Source organism: Phalangium opilio, unplaced genomic scaffold (genome assembly GCF_054372755.1).
Source record: "Phalangium opilio isolate 3A_F unplaced genomic scaffold, DU_Popi_V2 ptg000098l_1, whole genome shotgun sequence".
In the NCBI taxonomy this organism is placed as follows: Eukaryota; Metazoa; Arthropoda; class Arachnida; order Opiliones; family Phalangiidae; genus Phalangium; species Phalangium opilio.
Genome location: NW_028324201.1, coordinates 2,430,816 through 2,448,379, shown reverse-complemented (window position 1 = coordinate 2,448,379; position 17,564 = coordinate 2,430,816). Strand labels below are relative to the sequence as shown.

The window sequence follows — 17,564 nt, the reverse complement described above, 5'->3', positions numbered from 1 at the left end:
TTAGATTAACCTTTAACGGGCTTGTGGCGCAATGGATAACGCGTCTGCCTACGGAGCAAAAGATTCTAGGTTCGAGTCATGGCAAGCTCGGTGTTTATTTTAATTAAAGATCTTTTATGCGTCATAAAAATGCATAAATACAATGTTTGGAAAAGTTTTTGATAGAACAAAGCAAGGGCTTGTGGCGTAATGGATAACGCGTCTGCCTTCGAAGCAGAAGATTCCAGGTTTGAGTCCTGGCAAGCTCGGTATTATCATTTAAAGATGATTATTAGTATATAACGGAAGGGAAATTTATAATATTGCAATGCTTCAATAGCATTTAGATTAACCTCCAACGGGCTTGTGGCGCAATGGATAACGCGTCTGCCTACGGAGCAGAAGATTTAAGGTTCGAGTTCTGGGAAGCTCGGTATTAACATTTAAAGATGATTATTGGAATGTAACGGAAGGGAAATTTATAATATTGCAATGCTTCAATAGCATTTGGATTAACCTCCAACGGGCTTGTGGCGCAATGGATAACGCGTCTGCCTACGGAGCAGAAGATTCCAGTTCAGAGTCCTGGCAAGCTCGGTATTAACATTTAAAGATGACTATTAGAATATAACGGAAGGAAAATTTATAATATTGCAATGCTTCAATAGCATTTAAATAAACCTCCAACGGGCTTGTGGAGCAATGGATAACGCGTCTGCCGACGTAGCAAAAGGTTCTATGTTCGAGTCCTGGCAAGCTCGGTGTTTATTTTAATTAAAGATCTTTTATGCGTCATAAAAATGCATAAATACAATGTTTGGAAAAGTTTTTGATAGAACGAAGCAAGGGCTTGTGGCGTAATGGATAACGCGTCTGCCTGCGAAGCAGAAGATACCAGGTTCGAGTCCTGGCAAGCTCGGTATTAACATTTAAAGATGATTATTAGAATATAACGGAAGGGAAATTTATAATATTGCATTGCTTCAATAGCATTTAGATTAACCTCAAAGGGGCTTGTGGCGCAATGGATAACGCGTCTGCCTACGGAGCAGAAGATTCCAGGTTAAAGTCTTGGCAAGCTCGGTGTTTATTTTAATTAAAGATCTTTTATGCGTCATAAAAATGCATAAATACAATGTTTGGAAAAGTTTTTGATAGAACGAAGCAGGGGCTTGTGGCTTGATGGATAACGCGTCTGCCTTCGAAGCAGAAGATTCCAGGTTCGAGTCCCGGCAAGCTCGGTATTAACATTTAAAGATGATTTTTAGAATATAACGGAAGGAAAATTTATAATATTGCAATGCTTCAATAGCATTTAGATTGACCTCCAATGGGCTTGTGGCGCAATGGATAACGCGTCTGCCTGCGGAGCAAAAGATTCTAGGTTCGAGTCATGGCAAGCTCGGTGTTTATTTTAATTAAAGATCTTTTATGCATTCATAAAAATGCATAAATACAATGTTTGGAAAAGTTTTTGATAGAACGAAGCATGGGCTTGTGGCGTAATGGATAACGCGTCTGCCTTCAAAGCAAAAGATTCCAGGTTCGAGTCCCGGCAAGCTTGGTATTAACATTTAAAGATGATTTTTAGAATATAACGGAAGGAAAATTTATAATATTGCAATGCTTCAATAGCATTTAAATAAACCTCCAACGGGTTTGTGGCGCAATGGATAACGCGTCTGCCTACGGAGCAAAAGATTCTAGGTTCGAGTCATGGCAAGCTCGGTGTTTATTTTAATTAAAGATCTTTTATGCGTCATAAAAATGCATAAATACAATGTTTGGAAAAGTTTTTGATAGAACGAAGCAGGGGCTTGTGGCGTAATGGATAACGCTTCTGCCTTCGAAGCAGAAGATTCCAGGTTCGAGTCCTAGCAAGCTCGGTATTAACATTTAAAGATGATTTTTAGAATATAACGGAAGGGAAATTTATAATATTGCAATGCTTCAATAGCATTTAGATTAACCTCAAACGGGCTTGTGGCGCAATGGATAACGCGTCTGCCTACGGAGCAGAAGATTTAAGGTTCGAGTCCTAGCAAGCTCGGTATTAACATTTAAAGATGATTTTTAGAATATAACGGAAGGGAAATTTATAATATTGCAATGCTTCAACAGCATTTAGATTAACCTTTAACGGGCTTGTGGCGCAATGCATAAAGCGTCTGCCTACGGAGCAAAAGATTCTAGGTTCGAGTCATGGCAAGGTCGGTGTTTATTTTAATTAAAGATCTTTTATGCCTCATAAAAATGCATAAATACAATGTTTGGAAAGGTTTTTGATAGAACGAAGCAAGGGCTTGTGGCGTAATGGATAAAGCGTCTGCCTTCAAAGCATAAGATTCCTGGTTCGAGTCCCGGCTAGCTCGGTATTAACATTAAAGATGATTATTTGAATATAACAGAAGGGAAATTTATAATATTGCAATGCTTCAATAGCATTTAGAATAACCTTTAACGGGCTTGTGGCGCAATGGATAACGCGTCTGCCTACGGAGCAAAAGATTCTAGGTTCGAGTCATGGCAAGCTCGGTGTTTATTTTAATTGAAGATCTTTTATGCGTCATAAAAATGCATAAATACAATGTTTGGAAAAGTTTTTGATAGAACAAAGCAAGGGCTTGTGGCGTAATGTATAACGCGTCTGCCTTCGAAGCAGAAGATTCCAGGTTTGAGTCCTGGCAAGCTCGGTATTATCATTTAAAGATGATTATTAGTATATAACGGAAGGGAAATTTATAATATTGCAATGCTTCAATAGCATTTAGATTAACCTCCAACGGGCTTGTGGCGCAATGGATAACGCGTCTGCCTACGGAGCAGAAGATTTAAGGTTCGAGTTCTGGGAAGCTCGGTATTAACATTTAAAGATGATTATTGGAATGTAACGGAAGGGAAATTTATAATATTGCAATGCTTCAATAGCATTTGGATCAACCTCCAACGGGCTTGTGGCGCAATGGATAACGCGTCTGCCTACGGAGCAGAAGGTTCCAGGTTCGAGTCCTGGCAAAGCTCGGTATTAACATTTAAAGATGATTATTGGAATGCAACGGAAGGGAAATTTATAATATTGCAATGCTTCAATAGCATTTGGATTAACCTCCAACGGGTTTGTGGCGCAATGGATAACGCGTCTGCCTACGGAGCAAAAGATTCTAGGTTCGAGTCATGGCAAGGTCGGTGTTTATTTTAATTAAAGATCTTTTATGCCTCATAAAAATGCATAAATACAATGTTTGTAAAGGTTTTTGATAGAACGAAGCAAGGGCTTGTGGCGTAATGGATAAAGCGTCTGCCTTCAAAGCATAAGATTCCTGGTTCGAGTCCCGGCTAGCTCGGTATTAACATTAAAGATGATTATTTGAATATAACAGAAGGGAAATTTATAATATTGCAATGCTTCAATAGCATTTAGATTAACCTTTAACGGGCTTGTGGCGCAATGGATAACGCGTCTGCCTACGGAGCAAAAGATTCTAGGTTCGAGTCATGGCAAGCTCGGTGTTTATTTTAATTAAAGATCTTTTATGCGTCATAAAAATGCATAAATACAATGTTTGGAAAAGTTTTTGATAGAACAAAGCAAGGGCTTGTGGCGTAATGGATAACGCGTCTGCCTTCGAAGCAGAAGATTCCAGGTTTGAGTCCTGGCAAGCTCGGTATTATCATTTAAAGATGATTATTAGTATATAACGGAAGGGAAATTTATAATATTGCAATGCTTCAATAGCATTTAGATTAACCTCCAACGGGCTTGTGGCGCAATGGATAACGCGTCTGCCTACGGAGCAGAAGATTTAAGGTTCGAGTTCTGGGAAGCTCGGTATTAACATTTAAAGATGATTATTGGAATGTAACGGAAGGGAAATTTATAATATTGCAATGCTTCAATAGCATTTGGATTAACCTCCAACGGGCTTGTGGCGCAATGGATAACGCGTCTGCCTACGGAGCAGAAGATTCCAGTTCAGAGTCCTGGCAAGCTCGGTATTAACATTTAAAGATGACTATTAGAATATAACGGAAGGAAAATTTATAATATTGCAATGCTTCAATAGCATTTAAATAAACCTCCAACGGGCTTGTGGAGCAATGGATAACGCGTCTGCCGACGTAGCAAAAGGTTCTATGTTCGAGTCCTGGCAAGCTCGGTGTTTATTTTAATTAAAGATCTTTTATGCGTCATAAAAATGCATAAATACAATGTTTGGAAAAGTTTTTGATAGAACGAAGCAAGGGCTTGTGGCGTAATGGATAACGCGTCTGCCTGCGAAGCAGAAGATACCAGGTTCGAGTCCTGGCAAGCTCGGTATTAACATTTAAAGATGATTATTAGAATATAACGGAAGGGAAATTTATAATATTGCATTGCTTCAATAGCATTTAGATTAACCTCAAAGGGGCTTGTGGCGCAATGGATAACGCGTCTGCCTACGGAGCAGAAGATTCCAGGTTAAAGTCTTGGCAAGCTCGGTGTTTATTTTAATTAAAGATCTTTTATGCGTCATAAAAATGCATAAATACAATGTTTGGAAAAGTTTTTGATAGAACGAAGCAGGGGCTTGTGGCTTGATGGATAACGCGTCTGCCTTCGAAGCAGAAGATTCCAGGTTCGAGTCCCGGCAAGCTCGGTATTAACATTTAAAGATGATTTTTAGAATATAACGGAAGGAAAATTTATAATATTGCAATGCTTCAATAGCATTTAGATTGACCTCCAATGGGCTTGTGGCGCAATGGATAACGCGTCTGCCTGCGGAGCAAAAGATTCTAGGTTCGAGTCATGGCAAGCTCGGTGTTTATTTTAATTAAAGATCTTTTATGCGTCATAAAAATGCATAAATACAATGTTTGGAAAAGTTTTTGATAGAACGAAGCATGGGCTTGTGGCGTAATGGATAACGCGTCTGCCTTCAAAGCAAAAGATTCCAGGTTCGAGTCCCGGCAAGCTTGGTATTAACATTTAAAGATGATTTTTAGAATATAACGGAAGGAAAATTTATAATATTGCAATGCTTCAATAGCATTTAAATAAACCTCCAACGGGTTTGTGGCGCAATGGATAACGCGTCTGCCTACGGAGCAAAAGATTCTAGGTTCGAGTCATGGCAAGCTCGGTGTTTATTTTAATTAAAGATCTTTTATGCGTCATAAAAATGCATAAATACAATGTTTGGAAAAGTTTTTGATAGAACGAAGCAGGGGCTTGTGGCGTAATGGATAACGCTTCTGCCTTCGAAGCAGAAGATTCCAGGTTCGAGTCCTAGCAAGCTCGGTATTAACATTTAAAGATGATTTTTAGAATATAACGGAAGGGAAATTTATAATATTGCAATGCTTCAATAGCATTTAGATTAACCTCAAACGGGCTTGTGGCGCAATGGATAACGCGTCTGCCTACGGAGCAGAAGATTTAAGGTTCGAGTCCTAGCAAGCTCGGTATTAACATTTAAAGATGATTTTTAGAATATAACGGAAGGGAAATTTATAATATTGCAATGCTTCAACAGCATTTAGATTAACCTTTAACGGGCTTGTGGCGCAATGCATAAAGCGTCTGCCTACGGAGCAAAAGATTCTAGGTTCGAGTCATGGCAAGGTCGGTGTTTATTTTAATTAAAGATCTTTTATGCCTCATAAAAATGCATAAATACAATGTTTGGAAAGGTTTTTGATAGAACGAAGCAAGGGCTTGTGGCGTAATGGATAAAGCGTCTGCCTTCAAAGCATAAGATTCCTGGTTCGAGTCCCGGCTAGCTCGGTATTAACATTAAAGATGATTATTTGAATATAACAGAAGGGAAATTTATAATATTGCAATGCTTCAATAGCATTTAGAATAACCTTTAACGGGCTTGTGGCGCAATGGATAACGCGTCTGCCTACGGAGCAAAAGATTCTAGGTTCGAGTCATGGCAAGCTCGGTGTTTATTTTAATTGAAGATCTTTTATGCGTCATAAAAATGCATAAATACAATGTTTGGAAAAGTTTTTGATAGAACAAAGCAAGGGCTTGTGGCGTAATGTATAACGCGTCTGCCTTCGAAGCAGAAGATTCCAGGTTTGAGTCCTGGCAAGCTCGGTATTATCATTTAAAGATGATTATTAGTATATAACGGAAGGGAAATTTATAATATTGCAATGCTTCAATAGCATTTAGATTAACCTCCAACGGGCTTGTGGCGCAATGGATAACGCGTCTGCCTACGGAGCAGAAGATTTAAGGTTCGAGTTCTGGGAAGCTCGGTATTAACATTTAAAGATGATTATTGGAATGTAACGGAAGGGAAATTTATAATATTGCAATGCTTCAATAGCATTTGGATCAACCTCCAACGGGCTTGTGGCGCAATGGATAACGCGTCTGCCTACGGAGCAGAAGGTTCCAGGTTCGAGTCCTGGCAAAGCTTGGTATTAACATTTAAAGATGATTATTGGAATGCAACGGAAGGGAAATTTATAATATTGCAATGCTTCAATAGCATTTGGATTAACCTCCAACGGGTTTGTGGCGCAATGGATAACGCGTCTGCCTACGGAGCAAAAGATTCTAGGTTCGAGTCATGGCAAGGTCGGTGTTTATTTTAATTAAAGATCTTTTATGCCTCATAAAAATGCATAAATACAATGTTTGGAAAGGTTTTTGATAGAACGAAGCAAGGGCTTGTGGCGTAATGGATAAAGCGTCTGCCTTCAAAGCATAAGATTCCTGGTTCGAGTCCCGGCTAGCTCGGTATTAACATTAAAGATGATTATTTGAATATAACAGAAGGGAAATTTATAATATTGCAATGCTTCAATAGCATTTAGATTAACCTTTAACGGGCTTGTGGCGCAATGGATAACGCGTCTGCCTACGGAGCAAAAGATTCTAGGTTCGAGTCATGGCAAGCTCGGTGTTTATTTTAATTAAAGATCTTTTATGCGTCATAAAAATGCATAAATACAATGTTTGGAAAAGTTTTTGATAGAACAAAGCAAGGGCTTGTGGCGTAATGGATAACGCGTCTGCCTTCGAAGCAGAAGATTCCAGGTTTGAGTCCTGGCAAGCTCGGTATTATCATTTAAAGATGATTATTAGTATATAACGGAAGGGAAATTTATAATATTGCAATGCTTCAATAGCATTTAGATTAACCTCCAACGGGCTTGTGGCGCAATGGATAACGCGTCTGCCTACGGAGCAGAAGATTCCAGGTTCGAGTCCTGGCAAAGCTTGGTATTAACATTTAAAGATGATTATTGGAATGCAACGGAAGGGAAATTTATAATATTGCAATGCTTCAATAGCATTTGGATTAACCTCCAACGGGTTTGTGGCGCAATGGATAACGCGTCTGCCTACGGAGCAAAAGATTCTAGGTTCGAGTCATGGCAAGGTCGGTGTTTATTTTAATTAAAGATCTTTTATGCCTCATAAAAATGCATAAATACAATGTTTGGAAAGGTTTTTGATAGAACGAAGCAAGGGCTTGTGGCGTAATGGATAAAGCGTCTGCCTTCAAAGCATAAGATTCCTGGTTCGAGTCCCGGCTAGCTCGGTATTAACATTAAAGATGATTATTTGAATATAACAGAAGGGAAATTTATAATATTGCAATGCTTCAATAGCATTTAGATTAACCTTTAACGGGCTTGTGGCGCAATGGATAACGCGTCTGCCTACGGAGCAAAAGATTCTAGGTTCGAGTCATGGCAAGCTCGGTGTTTATTTTAATTAAAGATCTTTTATGCGTCATAAAAATGCATAAATACAATGTTTGGAAAAGTTTTTGATAGAACAAAGCAAGGGCTTGTGGCGTAATGGATAACGCGTCTGCCTTCGAAGCAGAAGATTCCAGGTTTGAGTCCTGGCAAGCTCGGTATTATCATTTAAAGATGATTATTAGTATATAACGGAAGGGAAATTTATAATATTGCAATGCTTCAATAGCATTTAGATTAACCTCCAACGGGCTTGTGGCGCAATGGATAACGCGTCTGCCTACGGAGCAGAAGATTTAAGGTTCGAGTTCTGGGAAGCTCGGTATTAACATTTAAAGATGATTATTGGAATGTAACGGAAGGGAAATTTATAATATTGCAATGCTTCAATAGCATTTGGATTAACCTCCAACGGGCTTGTGGCGCAATGGATAACGCGTCTGCCTACGGAGCAGAAGATTCCAGTTCAGAGTCCTGGCAAGCTCGGTATTAACATTTATCCTATGAAAAACATTAACATGTACAAAAATGGGCCAAGCCTCGCTTCGTGCCCGCTCCGCCGTAAAACGTTCTGAGATCCCAAGTAGAGCCAAGTCTGCCTTTTGTTCTCATTCAATCGCCAATTGAACAATTATGTTATAAATTAAGTCCTTTTCCTAATTAATAACCAATATTCTTTGACTCTATCATTATTATACATCTTTGTTCGTATCAAAAATATCGTGACTTGGCAATCGCAGGTAAGTAATATTAAAAGGAAGTCACTAAATCGTTGCCGATTTTAAAATAATCGAAGGGATGTTCACTAAATCGTTTATGGTATAGGGGATATGTACAAGTTTATAAGATGAGTCATGCTCAACCCTATGTACAAATTATATGGTGAGTTATGCATAACCCTATTTACATGTTTATTAGGTGAGTTATACATAACCTTATGTACACATTTATAAGGTAATTACCTGCGTTTGCCAAGTCACGATATTTTTGATACGAACAAAGATGTATAATAATGATAGAGTCAAAGAATATTGGTTATTAATTAGGAAAAGGACTTAATTTATAACATAATTGTTCAATTGGCGATTGAATGAGAACAAAAGGCAGACTTGGCTCTACTTGGGATCTCAGAACGTTTTACGGCGGAGCGGGCACGAAGCGAGGCTTGGCCCATTTTTGTACATGTTAATGTTTTTCATAGGATCTCACTTCTTTTTGTAGACCCTCTCGTTATACTTCGGTAGTTATATTAAAAGAAGACCCTCTCGTGGTACTTCGTTTACCAATATAATCGCTAACGTTTCTCCATATTTACGCTGAATTACCCCTTTCGACCCGCAGAGAATATGCAATATAGATTGTACGCGATATCCTAATATAAGAATGTAGCATCAGTTACGACACTTTCTTTTAAATTACTACACCTATTAGCTTTAATATACAGGGTGTTTGTGAAAAGTCCATCAATAATGAAAGAGCGTATTTATTGGGCCATTTTGAGTCGAAAATGTTCAATGGCATTTTTCCGTCCGAGCCACTGTTTTCAAATTATGATTGGAGTAATTTACGGATGACCCCTTAAATTTAATTAAGAAATTGAAAGACAGCGCTAATTTAATGAAGGGGTCATCCCTAAAATATTCAAATCATAACTCGAAAACCGTGGCCCGGACGGCAAAATGTCATAGAACATTTTCGACTCAAAATGACACAAAAAACATCACCCTTAATTTGTGATGGACCTTTCAAAAACACCCTGTATATTTAACTTTCGGTTAACTTTGGCCCATTACGTCCTTTCATCAAGAACACACACTATTACTGTTAAAAAGACGGCAGCGCCATCTAGTTTTCAAATAAAGAACTAAAGAACAATTTTATAAAAATTTCGGGATGTTTTAATTTTTCTGTGCTTTATAAAATAAATGAAAACTAAATCCTGAATTTTAAGTTTCTATCTACCCTAGAAGTACCTTAGAATTTTGATGATCGGTGAGTGAGTGAGTGAGTGACAAAATAAGGTAAATTTCACCTGCGATATTTCGAAAAGTATATTGGGTAGGATCTTGAAATTTGGAAACTATAGCTAGAATTGACAGTCCTCGCGGCAAGCAAAATTTCAGACTTTTACCTATACCCATAGCGAAGCTACAGTGGGCTTAAAAGAGCCACGAGTTGCTTCGAGAAAAGGATGTCAGTGCTCGACTTGGCTGGGAGCACTGCCGTGCTCCCAGAAAGATGACTATTAGAATATAACGGAAGGAAAATTTATAATATTGCAATGCTTCAATAGCATTTAAATAAACCTCCAACGGGCTTGTGGAGCAATGGATAACGCGTCTGCCGACGGAGCAAAAGGTTCTAGGTTCGAGTCCTGGCAAGCTCGGTGTTTATTTTAATTAAAGATCTTTTATGCGTCATAAAAATGCATAAATACAATGTTTGGAAAAGTTTTTGATAGAACGAAGCAAGGGCTTGTGGCGTAATGGATAACGCGTCTGCCTGCGAAGCAGAAGATTCCAGGTTCGAGTCCTGGCAAGCTCGGTATTAACATTTAAAGATGATTATTAGAATATAACGGAAGGGAAATTTATAATATTGCATTGCTTCAATAGCATTTAGATTAACCTCAAAGGGGCTTGTGGCGCAATGGATAACGCGTCTGCCTACGGAGCAGAAGATTCCAGGTTAAAGTCTTGGCAAGCTCGGTGTTTATTTAAATTAATGATCTTTTATGCGTCATAAAAATGCATAAATACAATGTTTGGAAATGTTTTTGATAGAACGAAGCAAGGGCTTGTGGCTTGATGGATAACGCGTCTGCCTTCGAAGCAGAAGATTCCAGGTTCGAGTCCCGGCAAGCTCGGTATTAACATTTAAAGATGATTTTTAGAATATAACGGAAGGAAAATTTATAATATTGCAATGCTTCAATAGCATTTAGATTAACCTCCAATGGGCTTGTGGCGCAATGGATAACGCGTCTGCCTACGGAGCAGAAGATTCCAGTTCAGAGTCCTGGCAAGCTCGGTATTAACATTTAAAGATGACTATTAGAATATAACGGAAGGAAAATTTATAATATTGCAATGCTTCAATAGCATTTAAATAAACCTCCAACGGGCTTGTGGAGCAATGGATAACGCGTCTGCCGACGGAGCAAAAGGTTCTAGGTTCGAGTCCTGGCAAGCTCGGTGTTTATTTTAATTAAAGATCTTTTATGCGTCATAAAAATGCATAAATACAATGTTTGGAAAAGTTTTTGATAGAACGAAGCAAGGGCTTGTGGCGTAATGGATAACGCGTCTGCCTGCGAAGCAGAAGATTCCAGGTTCGAGTCCTGGCAAGCTCGGTATTAACATTTAAAGATGATTATTAGAATATAACGGAAGGGAAATTTATAATATTGCATTGCTTCAATAGCATTTAGATTAACCTCAAAGGGGCTTGTGGCGCAATGGATAACGCGTCTGCCTACGGAGCAGAAGATTCCAGGTTAAAGTCTTGGCAAGCTCGGTGTTTATTTAAATTAATGATCTTTTATGCGTCATAAAAATGCATAAATACAATGTTTGGAAATGTTTTTGATAGAACGAAGCAAGGGCTTGTGGCTTGATGGATAACGCGTCTGCCTTCGAAGCAGAAGATTCCAGGTTCGAGTCCCGGCAAGCTCGGTATTAACATTTAAAGATGATTTTTAGAATATAACGGAAGGAAAATTTATAATATTGCAATGCTTCAATAGCATTTAGATTAACCTCCAATGGGCTTGTGGCGCAATGGATAACGCGTCTGCCTGCGGAGCAAAAGATTCTAGGTTCGAGTCATGGCAAGCTCGGTGTTTATTTTAATTAAAGATCTTTTATGCGTCATAAAAATGCATAAATACAATGTTTGGAAAAGTTTTTGATAGAACGAAGCATGGGCTTGTGGCGTAATGGATAACGCGTCTGCCTTCGAAGCAAAAGATTCCAGGTTCGAGTCCCGGCAAGCTTGGTATTAACATTTAAAGATGATTTTTAGAATATAACGGAAGGAAAATTTATAATATTGCAATGCTTCAATAGCATTTAAATAAACCTCCAACGGGCTTGTGGCGCAATGGATAACGCGTCTGCCTACGGAGCAAAAGATTCTAGGTTCGAGTCCTGGCAAGCTCGGTGTTTATTTTAATTAAAGATCTTTTATGCGTCATAAAAATGCATAAATACAATGTTTGGAAAAGTTTTTGATAGAACAAAGCAGGGGCTTGTGGCGTAATGGATAACGCGTCTGCCTTCGAAGCAGAAGATTCCAGGTTCGAGTCCTGGCAAGCTCGGTATTAACATTTAAAGATGATTATTTGAATATAACAGAAGGGAAATTTATAATATTGCAATGCTTCAATAGCATTTGGATCAACCTCCAACGGGCTTGTGGCGCAATGGATAACGCGTCTGCCTACGGAGCAGAAGGTTCCAGGTTCGAGTCCTGGCAAAGCTCGGTATTAACATTTAAAGATGATTATTGGAATGCAACGGAAGGGAAATTTATAATATTGCAATGCTCCAATAGCATTTGGATTAACCTCCAACGGGTTTGTGGCGCAATGGATAACGCGTCTGCCTACGGAGCAAAAGATTCTAGGTTCGAGTCATGGCAAGCTCGGTGTTTATTTTAATTAAAGATCTTTTATGCGTCATAAAAATGCATAAATACAATGTTTGGAAAAGTTTTTGATAGAACGAAGCAAGGGCTTGTGGCGTAATGGATAACGCTTCTGCCTTCGAAGCAGAAGATTCCAGGTTCGAGTCCTAGCAAGCTCGGTATTAACATTTAAAGATGATTTTTAGAATATAACGGAAGGGAAATTTATAATATTGCAATGCTTCAATAGCATTTAGATTAACCTCAAACGGGCTTGTGGCGCAATGGATAACGCGTCTGCCTACGGAGCAGAAGATTTAAGGTTCGAGTCCTAGCAAGCTCGGTATTAACATTAAAGATGATTATTTGAATATAACAGAAGGGAAATTTATAATATTGCAATGCTTCAATAGCATTTAGATTAACCTTTAACGGGCTTGTGGCGCAATGGATAACGCGTCTGCCTACGGAGCAAAAGATTCTAGGTTCGAGTCATGGCAAGCTCGGTGTTTATTTTAATTAAAGATCTTTTATGCGTCATAAAAATGCATAAATACAATGTTTGGAAAAGTTTTTGATAGAACAAAGCAAGGGCTTGTGGCGTAATGGATAACGCGTCTGCCTTCGAAGCAGAAGATTCCAGGTTTGAGTCCTGGCAAGCTCGGTATTATCATTTAAAGATGATTATTAGTATATAACGGAAGGGAAATTTATAATATTGCAATGCTTCAATAGCATTTAGATTAACCTCCAACGGGCTTGTGGCGCAATGGATAACGCGTCTGCCTACGGAGCAGAAGATTTAAGGTTCGAGTTCTGGGAAGCTCGGTATTAACATTTAAAGATGATTATTGGAATGTAACGGAAGGGAAATTTATAATATTGCAATGCTTCAATAGCATTTGGATTAACCTCCAACGGGCTTGTGGCGCAATGGATAACGCGTCTGCCTACGGAGCAGAAGATTCCAGTTCAGAGTCCTGGCAAGCTCGGTATTAACATTTAAAGATGACTATTAGAATATAACGGAAGGAAAATTTATAATATTGCAATGCTTCAATAGCATTTAAATAAACCTCCAACGGGCTTGTGGAGCAATGGATAACGCGTCTGCCGACGGAGCAAAAGGTTCTAGGTTCGAGTCCTGGCAAGCTCGGTGTTTATTTTAATTAAAGATCTTTTATGCGTCATAAAAATGCATAAATACAATGTTTGGAAAAGTTTTTGATAGAACGAAGCAAGGGCTTGTGGCGTAATGGATAACGCGTCTGCCTGCGAAGCAGAAGATTCCAGGTTCGAGTCCTGGCAAGCTCGGTATTAACATTTAAAGATGATTATTAGAATATAACGGAAGGGAAATTTATAATATTGCATTGCTTCAATAGCATTTAGATTAACCTCAAAGGGGCTTGTGGCGCAATGGATAACGCGTCTGCCTACGGAGCAGAAGGTTCCAGGTTCGAGTCCTGGCAAAGCTCGGTATTAACATTTAAAGATGACTATTAGAATATAACGGAAGGAAAATTTATAATATTGCAATGCTTCAATAGCATTTAAATAAACCTCCAACGGGCTTGTGGAGCAATGGATAACGCGTCTGCCGACGGAGCAGAAGATTCCAGGTTAAAGTCTTGGCAAGCTCGGTGTTTATTTAAATTAATGATCTTTTATGCGTCATAAAAATGCATAAATACAATGTTTGGAAATGTTTTTGATAGAACGAAGCAAGGGCTTGTGGCTTGATGGATAACGCGTCTGCCTTCGAAGCAGAAGATTCCAGGTTTGAGTCCTGGCAAGCTCGGTATTATCATTTAAAGATGATTATTAGTATATAACGGAAGGGAAATTTATAATATTGCAATGCTTCAATAGCATTTGGATTAACCTCCAACGGGTTTGTGGCGCAATGGATAACGCGTCTGCCTACGGAGCAAAAGATTCTAGGTTCGAGTCATGGCAAGGTCGGTGTTTATTTTAATTAAAGATCTTTTATGCCTCATAAAAATGCATAAATACAATGTTTGGAAAGGTTTTTGATAGAACGAAGCAAGGGCTTGTGGCGTAATGGATAAAGCGTCTGCCTTCAAAGCATAAGATTCCTGGTTCGAGTCCCGGCTAGCTCGGTATTAACATTAAAGATGATTATTTGAATATAACAGAAGGGAAATTTATAATATTGCAATGCTTCAATAGCATTTAGATTAACCTTTAACGGGCTTGTGGCGCAATGGATAACGCGTCTGCCTACGGAGCAAAAGATTCTAGGTTCGAGTCCTGGCAAGCTCGGTGTTTATTTTAATTAAAGATCTTTTATGCGTCATAAAAATGCATAAATACAATGTTTGGAAAAGTTTTTGATAGAACGAAGCAGGGGCTTGTGGCGTAATGGATAACGCGTCTGCCTTCGAAGCAGAAGATTCCAGGTTCGAGTCCTGGCAAGCTCGGTATTAACATTTAAAGATGATTATTTGAATATAACAGAAGGGAAATTTATAATATTGCAATGCTTCAATAGCATTTGGATCAACCTCCAACGGGCTTGTGGCGCAATGGATAACGCGTCTGCCTACGGAGCAGAAGGTTCCAGGTTCGAGTCCTGGCAAAGCTCGGTATTAACATTTAAAGATGATTATTGGAATGCAACGGAAGGGAAATTTATAATATTGCAATGCTCCAATAGCATTTGGATTAACCTCCAACGGGTTTGTGGCGCAATGGATAACGCGTCTGCCTACGGAGCAAAAGATTCTAGGTTCGAGTCATGGCAAGCTCGGTGTTTATTTTAATTAAAGATCTTTTATGCGTCATAAAAATGCATAAATACAATGTTTGGAAAAGTTTTTGATAGAACGAAGCAAGGGCTTGTGGCGTAATGGATAACGCTTCTGCCTTCGAAGCAGAAGATTCCAGGTTCGAGTCCTAGCAAGCTCGGTATTAACATTTAAAGATGATTTTTAGAATATAACGGAAGGGAAATTTATAATATTGCAATGCTTCAATAGCATTTAGATTAACCTCAAACGGGCTTGTGGCGCAATGGATAGCGCGTCTGCCTACGGAGCAGAAGATTTAAGGTTCGAGTCCTAGCAAGCTCGGTATTAACATTAAAGATGATTATTTGAATATAACAGAAGGGAAATTTATAATATTGCAATGCTTCAATAGCATTTAGATTAACCTTTAACGGGCTTGTGGCGCAATGGATAACGCGTCTGCCTACGGAGCAAAAGATTCTAGGTTCGAGTCATGGCAAGCTCGGTGTTTATTTTAATTAAAGATCTTTTATGCGTCATAAAAATGCATAAATACAATGTTTGGAAAAGTTTTTGATAGAACAAAGCAAGGGCTTGTGGCGTAATGGATAACGCGTCTGCCTTCGAAGCAGAAGATTCCAGGTTTGAGTCCTGGCAAGCTCGGTATTATCATTTAAAGATGATTATTAGTATATAACGGAAGGGAAATTTATAATATTGCAATGCTTCAATAGCATTTAGATTAACCTCCAACGGGCTTGTGGCGCAATGGATAACGCGTCTGCCTACGGAGCAGAAGATTTAAGGTTCGAGTTCTGGGAAGCTCGGTATTAACATTTAAAGATGATTATTGGAATGTAACGGAAGGGAAATTTATAATATTGCAATGCTTCAATAGCATTTGGATTAACCTCCAACGGGCTTGTGGCGCAATGGATAACGCGTCTGCCTACGGAGCAGAAGATTCCAGTTCAGAGTCCTGGCAAGCTCGGTATTAACATTTAAAGATGACTATTAGAATATAACGGAAGGAAAATTTATAATATTGCAATGCTTCAATAGCATTTAAATAAACCTCCAACGGGCTTGTGGAGCAATGGATAACGCGTCTGCCGACGGAGCAAAAGGTTCTAGGTTCGAGTCCTGGCAAGCTCGGTGTTTATTTTAATTAAAGATCTTTTATGCGTCATAAAAATGCATAAATACAATGTTTGGAAAAGTTTTTGATAGAACGAAGCAAGGGCTTGTGGCGTAATGGATAACGCGTCTGCCTGCGAAGCAGAAGATTCCAGGTTCGAGTCCTGGCAAGCTCGGTATTAACATTTAAAGATGATTATTAGAATATAACGGAAGGGAAATTTATAATATTGCATTGCTTCAATAGCATTTAGATTAACCTCAAAGGGGCTTGTGGCGCAATGGATAACGCGTCTGCCTACGGAGCAGAAGATTCCAGGTTAAAGTCTTGGCAAGCTCGGTGTTTATTTAAATTAATGATCTTTTATGCGTCATAAAAATGCATAAATACAATGTTTGGAAATGTTTTTGATAGAACGAAGCAAGGGCTTTTGGCTTGATGGATAACGCGTCTGCCTTCGAAGCAGAAGATTCCAGGTTCGAGTCCCGGCAAGCTCGGTATTAACATTTAAAGATGATTTTTAGAATGTAACGGAAGGAAAATTTATAATATTGCAATGCTTCAATAGCATTTAGATTAACCTCCAATGGGCTTGTGGCGCAATGGATAACGCGTCTGCCTGCGGAGCAAAAGATTCTAGGTTCGAGTCATGGCAAGCTCGGTGTTAATTTTAATTAAAGATCTTTTATGCGTCATAAAAATGCATAAATACAATGTTTGGAAAAGTTTTTGATAGAACGAAGCATGGGCTTGTGGCGTAATGGATAACGCGTCTGCCTTCGAAGCAAAAGATTCCAGGTTCGAGTCCCGGCAAGCTTGGTATTAACATTTAAAGATGATTTTTAGAATATAACGGAAGGAAAATTTATAATATTGCAATGCTTCAATAGCATTTAAATAAACCTCCAACGGGCTTGTGGCGCAATGGATAACGCGTCTGCCTACGGAGCAAAAGATTCTAGGTTCGAGTCCTGGCAAGCTCGGTGTTTATTTTAATTAAAGATCTTTTATGCGTCATAAAAATGCATAAATACAATGTTTGGAAAAGTTTTTGATAGAACGAAGCAGGGGCTTGTGGCGTAATGGATAACGCGTCTGCCTTCGAAGCAGACGATTCCAGGTTCGAGTCCTGGCAAGCTCGGTATTAACATTTAAAGATGATTATTTGAATATAACAGAAGGGAAATTTATAATATTGCAATGCTTCAATAGCATTTGGATCAACCTCCAACGGGCTTGTGGCGCAATGGATAACGCGTCTGCCTACGGAGCAGAAGCTTCCAGGTTCGAGTCCTGGCAAAGCTCTGTATTAACATTTAAAGATGATTATTGGAATGCAACGGAAGGGAAATTTATAA

At 38.9% G+C, this 17,564-nt stretch overlaps 30 non-coding genes across 30 annotated transcripts; all 30 read left to right on the top strand.

The window, feature by feature from the left end:
- The first annotated feature begins 175 nt into the window (after positions 1 to 175).
- On the top strand, positions 176 to 248 carry TRNAR-UCG (transfer RNA arginine (anticodon UCG)). Its single transcript has one exon. It is a non-coding gene; the product is annotated as a tRNA-Arg (tRNA).
- A 577-nt stretch (positions 249 to 825) lies between these two features.
- On the top strand, positions 826 to 898 carry TRNAR-GCG (transfer RNA arginine (anticodon GCG)). The gene has a single exon. It is a non-coding gene; the product is annotated as a tRNA-Arg (tRNA).
- Positions 899 to 1,792: 894 nt separating this feature from the next.
- On the top strand, positions 1,793 to 1,865 carry TRNAR-UCG (transfer RNA arginine (anticodon UCG)). Its single transcript has one exon. It is a non-coding gene; the product is annotated as a tRNA-Arg (tRNA).
- Positions 1,866 to 2,599: 734 nt separating this feature from the next.
- TRNAR-UCG (transfer RNA arginine (anticodon UCG)) lies at positions 2,600 to 2,672 on the top strand. The gene has a single exon. It is a non-coding gene; the product is annotated as a tRNA-Arg (tRNA).
- A 255-nt stretch (positions 2,673 to 2,927) lies between these two features.
- On the top strand, positions 2,928 to 3,001 carry TRNAR-ACG (transfer RNA arginine (anticodon ACG)). The gene has a single exon. It is a non-coding gene; the product is annotated as a tRNA-Arg (tRNA).
- A 570-nt stretch (positions 3,002 to 3,571) lies between these two features.
- TRNAR-UCG (transfer RNA arginine (anticodon UCG)) lies at positions 3,572 to 3,644 on the top strand. The gene has a single exon. It is a non-coding gene; the product is annotated as a tRNA-Arg (tRNA).
- Positions 3,645 to 4,221: 577 nt separating this feature from the next.
- TRNAR-GCG (transfer RNA arginine (anticodon GCG)) lies at positions 4,222 to 4,294 on the top strand. The gene has a single exon. It is a non-coding gene; the product is annotated as a tRNA-Arg (tRNA).
- An 893-nt stretch (positions 4,295 to 5,187) lies between these two features.
- TRNAR-UCG (transfer RNA arginine (anticodon UCG)) lies at positions 5,188 to 5,260 on the top strand. Its single transcript has one exon. It is a non-coding gene; the product is annotated as a tRNA-Arg (tRNA).
- A 734-nt stretch (positions 5,261 to 5,994) lies between these two features.
- TRNAR-UCG (transfer RNA arginine (anticodon UCG)) lies at positions 5,995 to 6,067 on the top strand. The gene has a single exon. It is a non-coding gene; the product is annotated as a tRNA-Arg (tRNA).
- Positions 6,068 to 6,322: 255 nt separating this feature from the next.
- On the top strand, positions 6,323 to 6,396 carry TRNAR-ACG (transfer RNA arginine (anticodon ACG)). Its single transcript has one exon. It is a non-coding gene; the product is annotated as a tRNA-Arg (tRNA).
- A 570-nt stretch (positions 6,397 to 6,966) lies between these two features.
- TRNAR-UCG (transfer RNA arginine (anticodon UCG)) lies at positions 6,967 to 7,039 on the top strand. The gene has a single exon. It is a non-coding gene; the product is annotated as a tRNA-Arg (tRNA).
- Positions 7,040 to 7,774: 735 nt separating this feature from the next.
- TRNAR-UCG (transfer RNA arginine (anticodon UCG)) lies at positions 7,775 to 7,847 on the top strand. The gene has a single exon. It is a non-coding gene; the product is annotated as a tRNA-Arg (tRNA).
- A 2,313-nt stretch (positions 7,848 to 10,160) lies between these two features.
- On the top strand, positions 10,161 to 10,233 carry TRNAR-GCG (transfer RNA arginine (anticodon GCG)). Its single transcript has one exon. It is a non-coding gene; the product is annotated as a tRNA-Arg (tRNA).
- A 735-nt stretch (positions 10,234 to 10,968) lies between these two features.
- Positions 10,969 to 11,041, top strand: TRNAR-GCG (transfer RNA arginine (anticodon GCG)). Its single transcript has one exon. It is a non-coding gene; the product is annotated as a tRNA-Arg (tRNA).
- Positions 11,042 to 11,776: 735 nt separating this feature from the next.
- TRNAR-ACG (transfer RNA arginine (anticodon ACG)) lies at positions 11,777 to 11,849 on the top strand. Its single transcript has one exon. It is a non-coding gene; the product is annotated as a tRNA-Arg (tRNA).
- An 85-nt stretch (positions 11,850 to 11,934) lies between these two features.
- On the top strand, positions 11,935 to 12,007 carry TRNAR-UCG (transfer RNA arginine (anticodon UCG)). The gene has a single exon. It is a non-coding gene; the product is annotated as a tRNA-Arg (tRNA).
- Positions 12,008 to 12,098: 91 nt separating this feature from the next.
- On the top strand, positions 12,099 to 12,172 carry TRNAR-ACG (transfer RNA arginine (anticodon ACG)). Its single transcript has one exon. It is a non-coding gene; the product is annotated as a tRNA-Arg (tRNA).
- A 249-nt stretch (positions 12,173 to 12,421) lies between these two features.
- TRNAR-UCG (transfer RNA arginine (anticodon UCG)) lies at positions 12,422 to 12,494 on the top strand. Its single transcript has one exon. It is a non-coding gene; the product is annotated as a tRNA-Arg (tRNA).
- Positions 12,495 to 12,906: 412 nt separating this feature from the next.
- Positions 12,907 to 12,979, top strand: TRNAR-UCG (transfer RNA arginine (anticodon UCG)). The gene has a single exon. It is a non-coding gene; the product is annotated as a tRNA-Arg (tRNA).
- Positions 12,980 to 13,556: 577 nt separating this feature from the next.
- On the top strand, positions 13,557 to 13,629 carry TRNAR-GCG (transfer RNA arginine (anticodon GCG)). The gene has a single exon. It is a non-coding gene; the product is annotated as a tRNA-Arg (tRNA).
- Positions 13,630 to 13,720: 91 nt separating this feature from the next.
- On the top strand, positions 13,721 to 13,794 carry TRNAR-ACG (transfer RNA arginine (anticodon ACG)). Its single transcript has one exon. It is a non-coding gene; the product is annotated as a tRNA-Arg (tRNA).
- A 734-nt stretch (positions 13,795 to 14,528) lies between these two features.
- On the top strand, positions 14,529 to 14,601 carry TRNAR-ACG (transfer RNA arginine (anticodon ACG)). Its single transcript has one exon. It is a non-coding gene; the product is annotated as a tRNA-Arg (tRNA).
- Positions 14,602 to 14,686: 85 nt separating this feature from the next.
- On the top strand, positions 14,687 to 14,759 carry TRNAR-UCG (transfer RNA arginine (anticodon UCG)). The gene has a single exon. It is a non-coding gene; the product is annotated as a tRNA-Arg (tRNA).
- Positions 14,760 to 14,850: 91 nt separating this feature from the next.
- On the top strand, positions 14,851 to 14,924 carry TRNAR-ACG (transfer RNA arginine (anticodon ACG)). The gene has a single exon. It is a non-coding gene; the product is annotated as a tRNA-Arg (tRNA).
- Positions 14,925 to 15,173: 249 nt separating this feature from the next.
- On the top strand, positions 15,174 to 15,246 carry TRNAR-UCG (transfer RNA arginine (anticodon UCG)). The gene has a single exon. It is a non-coding gene; the product is annotated as a tRNA-Arg (tRNA).
- A 91-nt stretch (positions 15,247 to 15,337) lies between these two features.
- On the top strand, positions 15,338 to 15,410 carry TRNAR-ACG (transfer RNA arginine (anticodon ACG)). Its single transcript has one exon. It is a non-coding gene; the product is annotated as a tRNA-Arg (tRNA).
- Positions 15,411 to 15,658: 248 nt separating this feature from the next.
- Positions 15,659 to 15,731, top strand: TRNAR-UCG (transfer RNA arginine (anticodon UCG)). Its single transcript has one exon. It is a non-coding gene; the product is annotated as a tRNA-Arg (tRNA).
- Positions 15,732 to 16,308: 577 nt separating this feature from the next.
- TRNAR-GCG (transfer RNA arginine (anticodon GCG)) lies at positions 16,309 to 16,381 on the top strand. The gene has a single exon. It is a non-coding gene; the product is annotated as a tRNA-Arg (tRNA).
- Positions 16,382 to 17,116: 735 nt separating this feature from the next.
- On the top strand, positions 17,117 to 17,189 carry TRNAR-ACG (transfer RNA arginine (anticodon ACG)). Its single transcript has one exon. It is a non-coding gene; the product is annotated as a tRNA-Arg (tRNA).
- Positions 17,190 to 17,274: 85 nt separating this feature from the next.
- TRNAR-UCG (transfer RNA arginine (anticodon UCG)) lies at positions 17,275 to 17,347 on the top strand. The gene has a single exon. It is a non-coding gene; the product is annotated as a tRNA-Arg (tRNA).
- The last annotated feature ends 217 nt before the right edge of the window (positions 17,348 to 17,564 follow it).